The sequence below is a fragment of the Schistocerca cancellata genome, chromosome 2 (assembly GCF_023864275.1).
Source record: "Schistocerca cancellata isolate TAMUIC-IGC-003103 chromosome 2, iqSchCanc2.1, whole genome shotgun sequence".
In the NCBI taxonomy this organism is placed as follows: Eukaryota; Metazoa; Arthropoda; class Insecta; order Orthoptera; family Acrididae; genus Schistocerca; species Schistocerca cancellata.
Window position 1 is genome coordinate 416,961,551 of NC_064627.1, and position 20,609 is coordinate 416,982,159.

Genomic DNA, 20,609 nt, shown 5'->3' on the forward strand with positions numbered 1-20,609 from the left:
CCCTTGTGTCCGTATTGTCACATGGAATTAGTTCGCATGTAAAGATAGGTAATCTAATTATCAGATTCGCAAAGCGGGCTGCCTTCGTGCCTTCCTGGACACATCGTGTCAACGACTTGCACACGCGAAATGACGCTTGCCGTATCACAAACGAAGCCCATACTGAACATCTGTAATGCGAATTATGAACTTTGAGAGATGCTCTGTCCACTGATGTGCGTCCGTTTTCAGCACTTTTGCGCAATCTTCTTCTGAAACCCTGGAATACTCACGAGTAATCATGTATGTGGTATCCCCATCATCAACCCCAACCCCCAGCCCCTATGGAAAAAGACATAACACAAAATATTCTTTTTATATTTTTATTTCTGAGTAAGACATTAATTAAAATGACGATACATTAATTTTTTGAAATATAATTGGTAATCAAAGAGTTAATAGCTACCATCCACACACACATAAATATTTTGTAGTGAATTTTACGTAGAACCTTAATCTTCTTTTTTAGCTTCTGAGCCATTTACACAATGAACTTGTGTGCTTTTCCCAATTTTTTGGATTTCCCTCCTTGACATTTGAAATAACACAGTGCTGGATGACATATGTGTAGCCTATTGGTTATTTTCAATTTCCTGTCATCTTTTTAATGTGAGTTAAAGTATAAGTATGACTCTTGCATTTTCAGATTTCTCTAGCATTTTAACTTAGAGCATATGGGCTGTGACTGCAGCGCCATCGCAAATATCATACTAGTGTCGCAAATCAGAACTGTGTTAGGCATTTGAGTTGACAGTATTCCTGTAGTGGCCTGGGTGCTGAGCAGTCACCAGCTAACACTGGTGTGACTCCCAGGCGAGTGGGTCTTGCTGCTCATGACTCAGACGTCTGATGGTGGCCTCGTTGCAGGTGAGTTGGCTGGACTTGTGCATGTGCAGAAAATGTGTGGGGTTGTGTGAGGGCTCTTCTGGTGTGGTAGTTGTTTAAATAAGGGCACAAACACTTATTTCTTATCAAAGCTGTTGTTGCAGCTGTTTAAGCATAACACAAGAGGACTTAAACTGTTGATAAATGAAGCATAATATCATAGGCGAATAATTTTTAAAATTTTCCACCATTTTAAACTTAGAGATAGGGTCTATACTTAGCACAAGTGACCTGGCAATCATGCAGGCTGTGACAGTGAGCTGGTGAATCTGACAAAGATGCATGCTGCACCAATATCAAAAGGTCCGCCATCTTGGATTCTGATATCATAGCGCTGTGACAGTATCACCAAGTCCACCACCATGGAGCACCATCTTGGACTCTGATCTCATAGGGCTGCACCAGTATCCTCAGGTCAGCAATCTTGAATGCCAATGTCATAGAGCTGCACCAGTGTCACTTGGTCCATCATCTTTGATTCTGATATTGCATGGTTCCACATCAGCCACCTTCTATTCATATGTCGTAGAGCTCCACCAGTAATCCCTAGTCTGCTGTCTTTGACTTTAATCCAATGAGATAGCTATTCGAGTTTTTTAGTTTCCTGTCATTTTGCACTTGGGGTTACTGCCATACCTCTACTGTGACGTCATAGGAGTTGGAGAAAACCGTGGCTGTTTTGAATTTCCCACTAATTTATGAATTTAGCACCATTTTATATATAGGCAATTGGGCTATGTTAGGGGGCAGGAGGAAATCTGTTAATGTGGCATGACACCATACATTATGCCACTTGGGGGATGCAGAAATTTGGCAACAATGCAGACTGTGCCAGAACATACCCAGCTACTGTATAATACTGATAGCTTGTTAGCAATGAGTGTATCATTACCTTTCTTCTTGAGGTAGGATTTCGTTAAATATTCTCTCAGTAGGATGTGGCCCCTTTTATTAGCATTCCTTTATCATATGCCAAATGGACAGAATTTTCATCTTATGGCATTATTAATGGAAAGTCATTAACGAAGACTAGAAAGAATAAAGAGCCCAAGAGTGAACCAGGTGGTACACCACCCTGGTACACCATGCTGATATGGCATACTTGATTACTTCAAATTCAGAATAACGATCGCTTTGTGATCGTCTCGGAAGTGATTCACAGAACCTTGTAAATTATACATACAATGTAAGCAATGAACTAATTTTGACTACCCCATAATACTTCAAATATTGCATCACCGTATCGTAATTTACAGAATAAAGAGCTTTATATGTGTCACAGAACTTTTCATCCAAGTTCATTTCTGATTTTTATCCAAGGTGTATCATGATTAATATTGAATACTGACATACGTGAAAATATACTTTAACATAAGCAAAAACTTTCCTGTAAACTTGGTCTGCCAAACGAGCCGTTGCAAGATACAGTGGAACCTGGCTGTTCATTCAAAGGACCTTGAAAATTATGTTGTTAGAAATGTGTGTCGTTGATTCGGATTTTCAGTCTATTGTGGTGGCAAATGAAAAAGAAAAAACAAATTTATTTAGCCTTGTTTTATTTTACATACAGTACTCACTCTTAAGCTTACATGAATACAGTGTATCTAGCAATATGTTGAGTACCCAGCAAACTTCTTTACTTAGCAGTGAAGAAATCAATGGTTTTACCCTGCTGTCTATTTGCCCAATATACACTTTCTAAATTGCGTCCTATGTTCATCATTTCATTAAAATTTCACTGCTCCCTTCATAGAACCTGTTAACAATTCTAATGGCTTCTAAAGCATCATTCACAGTAGGGGTCGCCACCGTATTTCTTTCTTCTTCCTCTTCTTCTTCATCTCCCTCGCTCACTTCATGGTCACTGTCACCCTGATTCTTCAATTTGCGTTTTTCTCTTCAGTTTGCACTTTGATTGTGACAAGGTCATCATCTGTTGTTGCATACATTTCGCTGACTGAGAATATCACAGTTGATTTCTGGCAGCAATGCATATAGCGGCGATCATCAATGTCATCGAACGTGTCTTCAGTTTTCGGTGACATGTATTCCTTCAGTTGTGATTCCCACATGACGAAAACAGTTTGTGAGGTAACGGGCGAGTTGTGGCGCCCTGAAAATATACTAAATTCGGAGTTGACGTGGCCGCATGGGCCACTCAGCAAGCTGGGGCTCGTCAGCAACCACATGGTGCCAAACATTAGCAGGAGCAAGAGGGGTAGCCCCAGCACGTGGTCCAGACTGACTGCGTGGCTGGGAATTCCATGTTGATGCTGTGTCGAGGACAGTGCTTTGTCTCAATGAAGGATATTCGCATGCCGGGAGTGCCAAAGATGGCGGACTTTGTGAAACCATAATGGCAGACATTTCATAGTTCATGTAGAAATTAATAATAGCCAGAGGAATCATGATACCATAAAAAGAAACATGTACATTACCATTATTTGTACGACGATTCTGATGGTGTAATCAGATTTTCAATATATTTATTAGTTTAATGTTTAGTATCTGACTGTAAATTATACAAGTAACACCCAGCAACGAAGTTCCAAAATCTAAACGGTTCATCCGATTTTGTCGATCGACATACCTTCAGAAAGCTATCAGTGTAAACTTAAATTGGTACGAATTACAGGCATGTAACTTGAATAGTGCATCATTTAATGGAGGTCAAATTGGCAAATTACTATTGATGGCGTCGGGCCATAAGTACTCCGCAGTTACACGAACGAAAAAACGGTAGCAGCATGCTTATATATATATATATATATATATATATATATATATATATTCGTCTATGTCTTTGTTTATATCAGACATATACTATCAATAAATAAATTGGTCAAATATTTACTGTGTTTTAGAAAGCACAGGGGCATTAGGCTACTGGCCTACTTTTGCTTCTATTCCTTTGATATATGTTTATTTAATCTGTTTATGTATTTAATAATGTGTATTAGAGCGTGTTTATGGTTCAGCTGTAGGAATATTAATTTAATTTCAGGTTATTTAAATTTAAATCCAGTATTTCGTATGTGGTTCCATATGTTTGTGAGTGTGCGTTGGCTTGGAGACATGGCCGGAGCGCTCTAGCCAATCACAGCGTCCGTTACTCGGTAGGCGACTACCGAAGTCAATGGAGAGACTGTATGGAAGTGGGGGAGGAGCATCAGGTCGCACAGGACATGAGGCAGTGCTGTACGGGAAGGTGTAACGGACGGTCGTGGGAAATACTTGGAGAGTGTTGAGCAGTTCGTGCTTGGTCGCGGGATATAGAAATATTTCGTAATGCCGACTTGTGTACTTCTGAGATTTTCGTGGCTTCTGCAGTGAAGACGTAGTATACGTTTTGAAGTGAATATCTCACGAGCTATGTTGTTGTTCATAACTAATTACGTGAAGTAGGAATCAATTGTTTCCTTGTTATTCAACTTATATTTTATTTAATTGTTGGACCATCGACACCAATAAGTGTTTTGTAGTAATAAACGGCATTCTTAAAGGTACTTCTGCTATCATACTCATCATTTAAAGTCGTTAAAAATAGTACTTGCAGAATTTATTCAATTGCAATCTTTCATTTATAGCTTTCTATGTTACATTCAAAATTCGCAGTTGCCGAGCAATAGGAATCTTCGACCACTCAGTTCATGTGTATATTCATATTGTATACTGTAGACTCAGCAGTATTTGGCTTGTAATGCGGCAATTATGTATCCCAGCCCCTAGACAACGAAATCAGCCAAAACTTTTAGTATTTCATCACTGGGTCTCAGGGTACGTAGTCTAGGGCCATCATAAGGTTTTTTTTTTTTTTTTTTTTTTTTTTTTTTTTTTTTTTTTTTTTTTTTTTTTTTTTTTTTTTGAGAGAGTCCACAAGTTCTTGATGGTTTTGGCTGTGACCCAGCTCCAAGCTTTAGTAATGCGTCTGATGGCAACCATCAGTGTAATAGAATAATCCTGTTTTTTTCTCAATGCATCGTATCATATTCAGTAATATGAGCTTACGATGGTGGCGTTTCAGACTCCTGATTACTCCTTGGTCCAAGGGCTGCAATAAGCTTGTCGTATTTTCGGGAAGAAGAACAAGCTTAATATTCTCCAGGCCAGAGAGTGCAGGATGTGCTCCACAGTTGTCAACAGGAACCACTGTGTCCCTTTTCTGACTTCTAAGCTCCTGATCCTAATGGCTTATTTCAGATTCGAGGAATTCTGGTGCCATTCAGGACTTTTTATTAGAATTGTAGTGCACTGACAGATTTCTTACATGCTTAAAACACCTAGGATTTTTTGATTTACTGGTCACGAGTATTTTTGTCTTCTCAGTTCCATCTGAATTAGCAAAAACCAGAACTGTTATTCGTTATTAAGATAACTTGCCACCAACACATTTTTCGCCCTTGAATTTCAGAGTTTTGTCAGGTGTCAATTTAAAGAAAATGCCGATCTCGTCTGCATTAGAGATTTCACAGCCTGCATATCCTTCACGCGTTGTAGGTCACACGATAGCGAGCCATTGTCGGATTATTTCAGCATTCACATAGTTGGATTCACCAAGCACTACCAAAAGTAATGCCTTAACGTTGCTTCAATCTGTCAGTCCAGCCACTGCTGCACACTACTCCTTGTCTTTTAATTTCTTGCCAAATTCTTCTGCTTTCACCGTAAGGAGAGGTCCACAAATAGATAAACTGATGCTTTTATGCTGTGTAAACCACTTAAGCAGCGCTTCATCCACGTCGCTCCCTTCATCTTTTCGTAACCGCTTGATTTTAGATCCATTTTTTTCTAAAACTTAATTTTATACCTGTTCTTCCAAATCGTTTGGACTGTGGACTTTAAACTAACGACACATGCCAATCTTTTTAACTCCATTCTCGATTTCATCAATATCTTTCATTTTTTCTCACACCATTAAAACTTCTCTTTTATTGACCATGTTGTTCTAAAATGTGTTGCACTTTCTAACAACTTGTACGTCAGCAGTACAGTTCTGTGGTTGTCACCACTCTGTAGTATGAATGCGCTAGGGTAACAATGAGGTGAGGAGTCTATACTACACCTGTTGTTGATGGAAGGGCAGAGAGAAGAATATGCCAGACTGTCATGTTACAAAAACAAATTTTCTTCTACAGTACATTGATTATTGGAAAATCTTGTTGCTAACTGAGGCTGAAAATGACGTTATATGCATATACAATTGTTGTATTAAGCAAGGATGACAAGTACGTTCCTTACAAGGAACATGGCCGTACCACGGCGTTATAGACGAGTTGTCGTTGTAACCGATGTCATTATAAGGAAGTATAGCTGTAATAGCAACTGCGTGCCTAGTTAGTACAAATCTATTCCAACTGCTAAGTTTTCTTGTAAATTCTCATAAAATTGGATTGAAGGTTCACATATGCTCCGTGGCTGAGAAAAGGTACAGGTATAATGATGCATGCTTTTTTGCAGGTGTAAGACACCTACCGCGCCAATATAGTCGAAGATAGGAAAGTCGAACGGGTTCAATGAGCATCTGACCTCAACCCTCTGGAGTCATCTGAAATCTGAAGTGTACAGCACTATGAGCCTCTCGATTGTGCCGTTGTGTGCCCGTTTTTGACCGAGCGCACCTCCGCGGTGCGCCAGCGGCGCCTCGGTAGTTTGAAGATAGGCTGCAAGAAGTAAGGGGTCAGAGTAAGGACCGCGGCGTAAGGGAAGTGGCCGAGGAGCGCTGTGCTGCTACTTGGAGACACCGTGAGCCATTTAGGTCAGACAGATATTGTATGCAAGGAACACGACGATGATTGAGTCAAGTCCACTGTTTGTGCCTGCTGGGCTGTGTCTCAGGAAGCCAGCTAATGAAGCACATCCCCTACCAGGTGCGAGCGGCCGGTTCCGGTTATATATATATATATATATATATATATAAACTGGTGAGCAATTTGAAACTCTTGTTTTACGTTGCGGACTCTCGTTGCCTTCTTGTGGAGGTGCTGTCTGAACCTTGCCCCAGCGAATTAAAACTTTGATATGAATCTTTCGGTCGTTAAATGGTGACAGTTATTGTTGTGCACTGGGCCGCAAGGCGCTCTACCAGGCTAGATCAAAAGATGTGCTTATTCTAAATTCTACCATTCCCAAGTAAATTGGTGACTTTAAATTACTATTCTGCTTGTTTAATTGATATTGTGGTACAAACTGTAATGGTCGTGTTATTGTGGGTTTTTAAGGGTCTTGAAATTTAGAAATCTTTGTTAATTGTATAAGTAGCTTTAAGGGAGCATATTGATTAATCTTTCTGGTCGCTTGTTATATCGTGGGTTCATAGTTGTCAGTAAACTATGACCCGAGTATGAGTATGTGTTAAATTGGACTTCTATGGGTCTATTGTTTGTCCTTACGGCCATTAGTTGTAAGCCGAATAATTCTAATTGCTTATTTGAAGTATCAGAATCCTGAGAACTGGCCGAATTTTTAATTTTAATTTCGGTGCTAGACGGCGTTATATTTAGGCCACTTATTTAAGCCCTTCACTCTCTGGCGTGTTATGAGATGATCTCTTTAATTTTTGAATTAATACATAAGTCAGTTTTATTATGGTTTCTGAGACATCTTAAAAGGTCTTCTGCAGGATTAGACCTTGTCAGTTGAGCCTGGCCATTCTACTTCCTCGACTCTTTCTTGGTCTTCTTCTAATGATGTATTGCATTGTATGTTAATTGGCCTGTTATTGTGTAATGTAACTTTAGTTTCATTTTTTACAGATTTCGGTAGTGCTCTGTCTGGTCTGACCAATTGTTAACAAGCACTGCTGCACAGACCCGGCCATTGTTTCTCATGCAGCTGCGTCATGTCGTACATGACCGTATCGCTGTGGCTTAATATGGAGCACTGGCCAACTAAACAATTTGCTTAAACATTCTATTATTATTGTATCTTGTTTAGTGTTGTCAGCTTTAATTATTGAGATTTTTACTAAGCCGCCTCACTGAGTTATATGTTAAGAGTTAAACTTTTCATTTGCTGATGCAGTTAGCAACAGCAGTAGGGTAACATTCGTTCTAGTGCATTTTCATAGTGTCAGTTTTATACATTCAGGGAATAATTTGATCGATCTATGACCCTTCCCACTCCCATTAACTTATTGTTATGTTAATTGATTTATGACTCCCTGCAGATAATCTGTCTTTCTGAAAAGGCCCCACCTCTCCCCCTCTCCCTTCACCATCCCCACCTATCTGGGAAATCCCCTCACTGATACAAGCAAGCCTTTAATATCAAATTAATTGACTAATGAACTAAATCGATAAATTAACTAACCCCTCGCTCTAAGGTAAATACCCCAATCCACCCCTGCCATCCCACCTCCCCCCCTTCCCTAACTGGAAAATGAAGGGAAAGGGACTCAGCCTATGCTGGAAAGGAAGGATATCTGACAGGAAATACAAATCAATATCAATTACATAGCAAAAGATATACTGTTTATTTATAAAATTCAGTTTGCAGGGGTTGGATCTCAATTTTATTTGATGGCAAATGCTCGTCATTCTCTGCTGTATTGGGGAATGCAGGTCTTGTAAACTACATCGAAAAGAAGTAATTAAGTCGATCGCTTTTTTTCCCAATCACACAAGGAACACTGTCACGAAATCGATGTCAACACGACTCACTGCACGTAAGTACACTGTTAAAATTGTAGAAACTCAAATATGATGGCAGATACATAAAACTGTTGAAAATATAACAAAAGATGTCGAGGGATGAGGGTACTTACATGCTCGCCTGAGTGTATGAAAATAATTCTATTCTTCCACTGGTGGAAATGAAAAATGATGGTGCATATCATCTGTGCTCTATGGATTTAGACCCTACGAAATATCCCCTTGTTCCACATGCGGTTGTGCATTGTAAGTCATCAAAATGAAAGATGCAGTGCTCAAACACTTAGAGGTCAGAATAGCAACCACCTAAGAAACAATGATTATATAACTGGGTGGAAGATGCACCACCAGTATGAGGAGTCTATTCTCCAGCTCTCTTCGAAAAATGAAACACCGAGACATCTACTACCCCTTCACTGTGGAAGAGAGTAAATGTAGAGGTCATCACTTTCGGACAACTGTTAGGAAATGCTCCACAATGCCAGAAACGCTTCCAGTTTCCATGTGTTGTAATGTCCTCGACATTTTTGTCTATAAGAAACACCGCCTCTGCCTTTTATTTCAATCATCCTGTGTGTTGTGGGAGCAACATGGCTTACACCATGTGATGGCCAGCTTCCTATAAGAGCTAATGGATGGAAACATGTTAATGTTTATTTAGCACCTGACACAGATCTTGAAGTAGTGGTGGAAAAGCAAAATATATGCCAGTGTACGAAACTGTCGTCATACTGCCTGGATGTGTTACAGCAGAAAAACCATGTACTAGACTGCTTATGAAATAACAAAACAGGGACCCTCTCTCATGATTGATAGTTTATGGGATATGGTTCTCCTACAGTACAGGCGACGAAATTTTACATTAGTCTGTGCAAGTGACTTCGATCACTGGCCACCTGCTCCAATAGATCAACACCTGTATGTTTAACAGGATCGCTACATATAGGTATGCTCAATGTCATCATGCAGACGGTATTTGATTTTGATATATCAGAAGACAGCTACGTGATAGTATCTTATCGAGTTCTCTACTGGGTGTCATTAGTGAAGATTTTATAGTTCATAGTTTTTCTCTGTTGGATCGACCAAATTAACGAGGGGAGGAAAATGTTTATGTGACAGACAGGAATGTGTCCTGAGAGACACAGATCTCCTTTGGACTACATTACCTGATGTAGTTTGGAAATGCACTACAACGCAGTAGCTAAATCCTCATCCTTCTTCCAGTTCACATATGATGTAAATTCTTTCTAATTTTCCTGATAAGGAATGCCACTGTAACTCCTCACACTGTCTTTTCTACTACCTCGTGTTGCAGAATGAAGCTTCGTTTGGCGCTGGTCTTACACATCGTACATACTGGCCGAGCTAAGACACATTTCCATTTTCAATGAGTGGTCAAAACTCTGTCCTCTTACATTAACCCAGCTCATGTTGTTTCTCCATGAGAAGCAGAAGATTGTAGACATAGTTCTCTCTGACTTCTGCTCAGTCACTGACTTAAACTGGAATGATCAGATGGAGAAAGCTGTAGGGAAGATGGGGGAGAGATCGAGGAACAGTTACAAGATGTAGAGAGACTGTCTAAAATCGTGATGGAGTTTTGCTGTGAAAGGTTCTTAGCAGATAGGTTCGAAAAAGATGACTCACTGAGAGATATGAGAGTGCCACGAATATGATTCACCTGTGAATGTAATTATTAAAAGACATCTCCATAGGATCCAACGCAAGTGTGTGGTTGTATGGAGAGACTTCATTCAAAATCACACACAGAGTTTCTATCAGAAAGCATAACATTATAAGTTTGAAAAGCCAAGGTATTGGCCATAGGATTTTGTACATTTCTAACGAATTCAGTCTAGCATTGGATTTTTTAAAGTGATTCCTCACATAGAACACCATCTACTGTATGTCATCATTCTCAGTCAACCATCACCCTCTCTGGCCTACATCCCTGTGGATGTATTGCAGAACCTCTGTTACACTGTCTACATGGCATCAAGGTAGAATGCATTACAAATACTGTTCGTTAGCATGAAAAATATCTAGAAGTGGCATGAGGGAATTGCAAATATCGGCTAATATCATATTCCTTAGCTAGATCAGTTTCTAAATCTGATGAGAATGGTGATTTTATTACGAGGCCACTCCAATGGCAACGTGCACACAGCGATCACCGAGTGTTTCAAAGTCTCGATATTTGTATGGAAGGCCACTTTAACCAGAACCAACGCCATATCTCGATTTATAGAAAATGGAAATTTGTGGTAAGGACTATGGGACCAAACTGCTGAGGTCAAGAGCCACGCGAAACCGTGACAAGACGCCTCAGACCGCACCGCTATCGATTTATAGAGCATGTATTGTTATTAACATGGATAACGTTAGCAATACTTGTGTTTGCCTGTAGAATCAAGACCGATTTTTATGCAAGGTGTCAGTAACATAGTCGTTTTGATCGTGTTTTTAATTGCTGGTTGGTTACAAGATGATCACGTCTCTCTTACTAAGTCACACTGGTGCCATTCGCAAGGACAACAAATGTAGCATGTAAATCCACCATGGAATTTTCGCACAATATTGTTTGGTTCCCCATGCATTCAGTTATTTGTGAGGTATTATACTTAGTTGGGGATGTGTGATATTTCGCTATAATCTGCAGGCTTATAAAATATGTGTTGGAGTATAAGTTTCTGTGGTTGGTATTCTGATATGTGCAAAGAAAATGACTATGTCCGGTCATAAGCGATGTATGGATTTGACATAGAAAATTACTATTTCAGTGCATCGATAGCCGTAAGGGAGATGAAAGGTTTTACATGGAAAATTGTGTCCAGTCATGAGAAGTGTATAGATTTGTGTGTGCAACTGACATTGCCAGAGCCACACCCATCAGGAGGAGGTATTTCCAATATTTTGCTCATTGTCCAATGCCACCAGTTTAGGGTTGTAATCATAATATTTAATTGTAATTACACTGATAAATATGTAGCTGGTTTTCTAGGACTACACCACTTGATTTGCAGGGCGCACGCCAGAGGTAGCTGGTGCCCGGAACAAATTGACATTTCTGGCTTAAGGCTGTTGCGAGTGGTGGGTATAATAAAAATTCCAACTCGGTGGCTAGTTGGTTCTTTCCCACAGTCCCAATTTCGGCGCTCTATGGATGGGTGAATAGTGAATTAATATGTGCATTCACTACTGTGACTGTGATCACAATGGCTGTTTTCTCTGGCTTCTAAGCGTTGACACTGTAGGTGTATGAGTGGGTGAGGCATGCTTCGTTTGGACATCTGGGAGGGGAGGTGAGTGGACTGTACACACGAGTTTTTAAGCAGTCACAGGCATCTAGCCATGACAACTACTAGGACTGTGGTTTAGTGCTTCTCAGTGCAATTTGTCTTGTAGTGCTGTTTGATGTTGTTACTATCCTATCACATGGTAGTCCGTCTTCTCCTCCTTCATCCTAGTGTAGCTGTCACAACAAACTTTGGAATTCTATAGGACTTTATAAAATACACTTAACACACCTGTAGCGGTCAGGAATTCCACAACTGTGATGCTATAAATTCAAGCCGAAATTTAAAATTACAGCAATCATTTTATGCCGCATGCTCCTAACCGAGATGTGAAATCTGCAGTTGGTCAGTTTATTGTTTCCAGTAGTGATACAGAGAGTTGACACATCAATCGAACCCTCAGCTAATAGTTTAAGGACATAGTATGCATTTGAATTGAAATTTGAAATTCTCATCTACCTCCAAAGTAATCTATCTCCTGTCAAATGACTTAACTGTGGCATTATCTGCCAATAGGAATCAAAGGCAAAAGAAAAAAGATAAAAATCCAGTAGTGTCTGGAAACCACGCATATGTGGGATTGAATCTCGCCATATATACCAGTTGTAGTATTCACCAGTTGGGTGCAAGGAAAAAATCCCTCACACAAAGGGTGTCAATTTAATTCAAAGAGTATATATTTAATTAATTAATTATTCAATCAGTTTGATAGAGTGAGGGAACATTTCTGAGACATCCACAGCTGGATGGTTTGTCAGGTACCAATATCAAAGAGTTGTGTCCATCTGATACTTTATCTGATTGGAAGCAACCAGAGAGTGAGGGGGGGGGGGGAGAGAAGGGAATTGGAGGGAGGAGAGGTGAGGGTGTTTTCTCTCCCAGGGTCCTCTGACAGTGGTAATGTGACATAACTCAATCAGCAACTGCACAGCAGGGCGAGTACATAGAGCAGCTGTTTCTACATGGAAGGTGTGTGTTTGAGAGCAGATTGTTCAGGTGCTGCAAGCAGAAGTAACCTGTTGAGGTGGAAAAGACACCACTGTGAACAAAGGGGACCGGGATTGTGGCTATTGCCTTGCTGCCAGACAGTCATAAAAGTAATGAGCGCAGTATTTTGAAGCACTGTGGTCTTCTGGTTTGGACAGGTTGGTCGAAATTCTTCCAAGGAGTGGCATGCAACAGAAAATAGTCACTTGGGATACGGTAATACCGTGAGACAGCTGCAAGTGATAGTGGTCATGGGTCCAAGTGGGCACATTGCGACCTCTTAGACACTGCAGCATCGTGCTGCCCAGCAAAGCAGTCGGTGCATGAGTGCGCATTGTACTGCCTGGCATGCCTGGCTTGCAGTCAGTGTGAAGACGGGATTGAACAATTTTCAACAGTGTAATTATGTGTTGTGAGTTATGTTGATGTCGATATCGTGACAGTATTCCTCCCATGATTGGAAAAAAGCGATCGATTTAATTACTTCTTTTTGATATATTTTACAAGCTCCGCATCACCCAATGTATCAGAGAATGATGAGCTGCCGGCCGTGGTGGCCGTGCGGTTCTAGGCAATTCAGTCCGGAACCACGTGATTGCTACAGTCGCAGGTTCGAATCCTGCCTTGGGCATGGATGTGTGTGATGTCCTTAGGTTAGTTAGGTTTAAGTAGTTCTAAGTTCTAGGGGACTGATGACCTCAGATGTTGAGTCCCATAGTACTCAGAACCAATGATGAGCTTCTTCCACAAAATAAAAGGGAGATCCAACCATTGGAAATTGAATTTTATAAATAAACAGTGTATCCTTTGCCATATAATTGACATTGATCTGAACTTTCTGTCATGAGATTCTTCCTCTCTAGCATAGCCTGAGTCCTTTTCCTGCTAATTTCTAGACATTGGGGGAAGGGGGGTGATGGTGGAGAGGAGGCCTGGGGGATTTACAGAAGGGAGGGGTTAATTAATTTGTTATCAAAGATGTGCTTGTACTGGAGAGGGGATTTACTAGAGAGGTGGCAGACATGGAGGGGGAGGGGTGGGGGGTTTCTCAGAAAGATAGATTATCCACAAGAGGTAATAAATTAACTCCAACAAGATCATACATCAATTAACAGAACAATAGGTTAATGAGAGGGGGAGAGGTCATAAATCGATCAAGTTTGCCCTTGAATGTATGCAACCTGCGCTAACAAAATGCACCAGAATGAAGGTCACCCTGCCGGCCATGGTGGTCTAGCGGTTCTGCCGCTGCAGTCCGGAACCGCGGGACTGCTACGGTCGCAGGTTCGAATCCTGCCTCGGGCATGGGTGTGTGTGATGTCCTTAGGTTAGTTAGGTTTAAGTAGTTCTAAGTTCTAGGGGACTTATGACCTAAGATGTTGAGTCCCATAGTGCTCAGAGCCATTTGAACCATTTTCGAAGGTCACTCTACAACTAGCAACTGATTTATACCAAAGTTTTTAAGATTCTGAATGTTGTTCCCTTTTATGTTGTTAAATTCATTGACTTAACATCTGTAAATAATTTAGAATTTCAGGTAGAAGCTTTCACCATTTATGATAAATAACCCAAAGAATTATTGTAAGATTTTAGTGTAATAAGTCACGACTGTCACCTCACTGAGTAAGCTGCAGTAGTCTAATGCCTTGACACATTTTGCTAAACGTCTTATTATATAAAGTGTTGTATTTGTTCGAACTGTGAATGTTGCTGCTGTTGCTATCCCTGTGGACTCACCGTTCCACGCCACCCCACTGCCGAGTGTGCTGAATACTAATGCTGTTTGTTAAGGGAATGCGCTTATTTGTCACAGTCCTATTGATACTACCGAAGAACTGGAGTAGTGAGTGGCACAGTCTTGTAAACATTCACATGATGATTCTGGATGTTGAAAGAAGGCATAACTCCCTGTAGAGATAAGTGCAAATTGCATGTTGACGACACGTCGAAATCCTCCTTTTTAACAGATAGAGTGTACAGTAAACTGTAACATGTTTTGACATGATATTGCTTCTATTGTTAAGATAGACTACAGATGACATTTGAATCCAATTATACAGGTACCTAATAGAAAAATCTACATTGAGTTAATGTTATACAAACTGGAACAACATTTCATACTGAAGTCGGCAGTGGCTCGTAATCACACATTTGCATTTACCTCACAAACGGCTCTTCGTGGAGCCATTTTTATTGGAAAGTTTTTGCTTCTGTTATCGTATTTTTTCACCTAAGTCAATTTTCGCTATTAATTACGATGCAACCTGCATAGTACACTATCTGACCACAAATATCCGGACGTCGTAATGTAATGTGAAATTGGCTGTTAAATATTATTAGAGCCGGTCGCACCTGCATAAAAGAAGGCGAGGAATACTGTGTTGTTAACAGAGAAGCAGAACCGGCAGAAAGGATCGGCCAGGAGACATCACTGACTTCAAATGTGGACTAGTCATTGTATGTCACCTGAGTGAGACGCCCGTCAGGGATATTTCAACTCTTCTAATACTGTCCAAGACAACCGTTAGTGACCTGACTGTGAAGCAGGAACGTGAAGAAACAAGACAAATCAAGACCATCCAGATCTCGTGTACTGACGGCCAGGGACTTCCGAGTATTGCGGGTGGCGTTGTTGTAACTTCCATGAAATCAGCGCAAGTAGTTACCCGTGAGTCCCAAAGAGCTACCAGCAGTTGACCTGACAGTTAAAAATAATGGGACATAATGTTCGAGCGACTCCTGAATAGCTAAACATTCATGTAGTCGGTGGTAAGCGAGATTCGAGGTGGTATAAAGAGCTACGCCACAGAAGGGTGTGTAACTGGAAACGAGTAACTTGGAGTTACGAACCACGCTACACTCTGACAATCCGTTCGAAGCATTTGGATATGGCAAATACCTGGAGAACGTTACCTGACATCACGTGTAGTGCCAACTATGACGTACCGTGGAGCTAGTATGATGGTATGGCGATGTTTCTCACTTACTGCACTTAAGAAAACGTTAAATATGGAAGCATACGAACACACAGGGTGATTCAAAAAGAAAGATTTGAGCTGTTTATTACAAACTATAAAAGACGGAAACACTTTGCACATGTCACTGAATAGAGGGAGTTTTGACACAGCTGCACTGTTATTTGCTTGTAGCAACGTCACGATTGCCAACGGCCTTACCGCTGTGGTAACACCGGTTCCCGTCAGATCACCGCAGTTCAGCGCTGTCGGGCTGGGCTAGCACTTGGATGAGTAACCATCCGGTCTGCCGAGCGCTGTTGGCAAGCGGGGTGCACTCAGCCCTTGTGAGGCAAACTGAGGAGCTACTTGATTGAGAAGTAGCGACTCCGGTCTCGGAAACTGACATACGGCCGGGAGAGCGGTGTGCTGACCACATGCGCCACCATATCCGCGTCCACAGTGACGCCTGTGGGCTGAGGATGACACGGCGGCCAGTCGGTGCCGTTGGGCTTTTTTTTTTTTTTTTTTCAACGTCCCGATTACACCACAAGAGAAACCATTTTGTGTTCTGTTCTGAAATTTGCGTGAGGGCAATCCATTGTTCAAGAACAACGTGCATTCCTAGCCAATTCAGCTAGAAGAGTAGCCTTTGCACAAGCAGATTTATGAGCTGCGTATAAAACTTCTTCGAAGTTCGTTATATATGCAATTGGAAGGTCGGCCGCGCACGTCTGACGACAACGTCGAGCATATCCGAGATGCGTTCACACAGAGCCCTCAGAAGTCTACAAACCGGGCAGGATAGGAACTTTAGCTTCCTCAAACAAGATTGTAGAGCGCTCTGAAACAACGCCTGGATATGCAGCCTATCAAGTTGCAGTATTGCAGCAAATGCGTCCTGGCGACCATAACAGAAGGTACGAAGTTTGTGTTTCAGTTCTCCAGGATTTGGCAGAGAACACTTTTTCCGAATGACTCATCTTTTCAGGCGAATCGGCGTTCCCTGCAGCGGGTAAAGTAAATCGCTATAATGTAAGAATTTGGGGGTCACAAATACGCTAAGTCCGAATCAAGGTCACGCGCTATCGCGCGTCTATATAAGCGAGCGAGCGCTGCCCAGCAGCTCATTCGCGCTGCTGCTGCTGCACAGGCAACTGCATTGAACGCTGCCACGATGCCTTACTACAGAAGATATCGTCGACGTTCAAGACAAACAATATATAAAACTATTGAGGACGTGGAGATGACAACATCTGCTGCAGACAAGAAAAAGAATACTATAAAGTCTGTTGCTGCACACTCTCTACTCGATGGACCAGCTGTCTTCTGCGGGTGCAGACTAAACTTCAGCATTGACATCAACGATTCATTCACACATGGCAACGGATGGTTAACCGTCGCTATTGTACGAGGTGGTTCAGGAGTTCCAAATGTAGCTGGCCTGGAGAGCTTTGTCGACCGTGATGTCATCGCATATAGAACGTTGAATTCTGGCGTTGTCGTCGAACACGAAATACAGTACTGACCGTTAAAATTGCTACACCACGAAGATGACGCGCTACAGACGGAAAATTTAACCGACAGGAAGAAGATACTGCGATATGCAAGTGATTAGTTTTTCAGAGCATTCACACAACGTTGGCGCCGGTGGCGACACCTATAACGTGCTGACATGAGGAAAGTTTCCAACCGATTTCCCATACACACACAGCAATTGACCGGCGTTGCCTGGTGAAACGTTGTTGTGATGCCTCGTGTAAGGAGGAGAAATGCGTACCATGACTTTTCCGACTTTGATAGAGGTCGGATTGTAGCCTATCGCGATTGCGGTTTATCGTATCGAGACATTGCTGCTCGCGTTGGTCGAGATCTAATGACTGTTAGCAGAATATGGAATCGGTGGGTTCAGGAGGGTAATACGGAACGCCGTGCTGGATCCCAAGCCTCGTATCACCAGCAGTCGAGATGACAGGTATCTTATCCGCATGGCTGTAACGGATCGTGCAGCCACGTCTCGATTCCTGAGTCAACAGATGGGAACGTTTACAAGACAACAACCATCTGCACGAATAGTTCGACGACGTTTGCAGCAGCATTGACTATCAGCTCGGAGATCATGTCTGCGGTTATCCCTGACGCTGCATCACAGACAGAAGCGCCTGCGATGGTGTACTCAACGACGAACCTGGGTGCACGAATGGCAAAACGTCATTTTTTCGGATGAATCCAGGTTCTGTTTACAGCATCATGATGGTCGCATCCTTGTTTGGCGACATCTCGGTGGACGCACATTGGAAGCGTATATTCGTCATTGCCATACTGGTGTATCACCCGGCGTGATGGTATGGGGTGCCATTGGTTGCACGTCTCGGTCACCTCTTGTTCGCATTGACGGTACTTTGAACAGTAGACGTTATATTTCGGATGTGTTACGACCCGTGGCTTTACCCTTCATTCGATCCCTGCGAAACCCTACATTTCCGCAGGATAATGCACGACCTCATGTTGCAGGTCCTGTACGGGCCTTTCTGGATACAGATCTCTCACCAACTGAAAACGTCTGGTCAATGGTGATTGAGCAACTGGCTCGTCACAATACGCCAGTGACTACTCTTGATGAACTGTGGTATCGTGTTGAAGCTGCATGGGCAGCTGTACCTGTACACGCCATCCAAGCTCTGTTTGACTCAATGCCCAGGCGTATCAAGGCCGTTATTACGGCCAGAGGTGGTTGTTCTGGGTACTGATTTCTCAGGATCTATGCACCCAAATTGCGTGAAAATGTAATCACATGTCAGTTCTATTATATTTGTCCAATGAATACCCGTTTGTCATCTGCATTTCTTCTTGGTGTAGCAATTTGAATGGCCAGTAGTGTAGATACACCGAAAGTGATAGTGTTTTATGCCATTTCTGTTCACAGAGTATATGGACCTTTCTTTTTTGGCAGAGCAAACTGAGACAGAAATGTCACACCCGGACATACTTCAGAATTGACTGTTTCCTCAAATTCACGAATATTCCAATGTTTTCGTTTTTTGCATAACAGCGCTTCACCTCACTTTCACCTTGAGGTGCGTCGTTACCTTAATAACCTTACCCCACAACGCTGGATTGGAAGTGCTGGACAACAAGATCTTGTACATTGCATTTGGCCTCCTAGGTTGCAGACCTCACATCTTGCGGTATTTTCCGTCGGGGTACGTAAGAGAGTCTTTGTTCCACCCAAGACAGCTACTCTTCAACACCTGAAATGAGTTTTGAAGCTGTCGATTCATTAAATTGGGTCCTGTAGATTCGTGTGCGGAATAAAATGGACTACCTTTTCGATGTTTCTCGAGCAACGGATCATGTTCTTGCTGAGTGCATGGCATTGTGTCTGTGTGAACATAAAACTTTGAAGCTCCCCCTGTCTAGTGACATGCGAAATGTATTTCTTTCACAATTTGATTGTAATAAACAAGTGAAACGTGTTATTTCTTTCTTAATATCCATGATTTTTACACTCCTGTGTCCCGCGTACAGTAGAGCAACAGCTCAGGGAGATCATTCATTATATCAGCATGGCAGTAAACGTGAGGCAATGATTTGGACAATAATATTCCTAAAACCGACTTGACTACCTAGAGCCTCGATCTGAACGCAGTGGAACACCTTTGAGACGCGTTAGAACGTCGACTTCATGCCAGACCCCAGCGTCCAGCACCACTACTTTCCGTTGTTTCGGCTCTTGAGGAAGAATGGGCTGTCATTGCTCCACAGACACTCGGACACATCACTGAAAGTGTCACCAAAAGAGCTGCAGCCATGAGAAGGGTGGAGGATGGACACAGCTCATATTAATGTCCAGTAATGCTAAAATGACCGTCACAGAAATAGACACCTCAAGGTCACACCCACTTCTTGTTACCCGCAGGCGCTAAGCGCTGTGATTCACCTACCTCATAGTTTTGTTGCCACACTGTTCATAATGTAGTAGGCCAGCGCAGATCTACGCGTATACATAAAACATGTTATACAGGGTGGTCCATTGATAGTGACCGGGCCAAATATCTCACGAAATACGCATCAAATGAAAAAACTACAAAGAACGAAACTCGTCTAGCTTGAAGGGGGAAACCAGACGGCGCTTTGGTTGGCCCAGCCCGCTAGATGGCGCTGCCATAGGTCAAACGGATATCAACTGCGTTTTTTCAAATAGGAACCCCCATTTTTATTACATATTCGTGTCGTACGTAAAGAAATATGAAGATTTTAGTTGGACCACTTTTTTCGCTTTGTGATAGATGGCGCTGTAATAGTCACAAACGTATACGTACGTGGTGTCACGTAACATTCCGGCAGTGCGGACGGTATTTGCTTCGTGATACATTACCGGTGTTAACATGGACCGCTTACCAATTGCGGAAAAGGTCGATATCGTGTGGATGTATGGCTACTGTGATCAAAATGCCCAACGGGCGTGTGCTATGTATGCTGCTCGGTATTCTGGACGACATCATCCAAGTGTCCGGACCGTTCGCCGGATAGTTACGCTATTTAAGGAAACAGGAAGTGTTCAGCCACATGTGAAAAATCAACCACGACCTGCAACAAATGATGATGCCCAAGTAGGTGTTTTAGCTGCTGTCGCGGCTAATCCGCACATCAGTAGCAGACAAATTGCGCGAGAATCGGAATCTCAAAAATGTCGGTGTTGAGAATGTTACATCAACATCGATTGCATCAGTGCCATATTTCTATGCACCAGGAATTGCATGGCGACGACTTTGAACGTCGTGTACAGTTCTGCC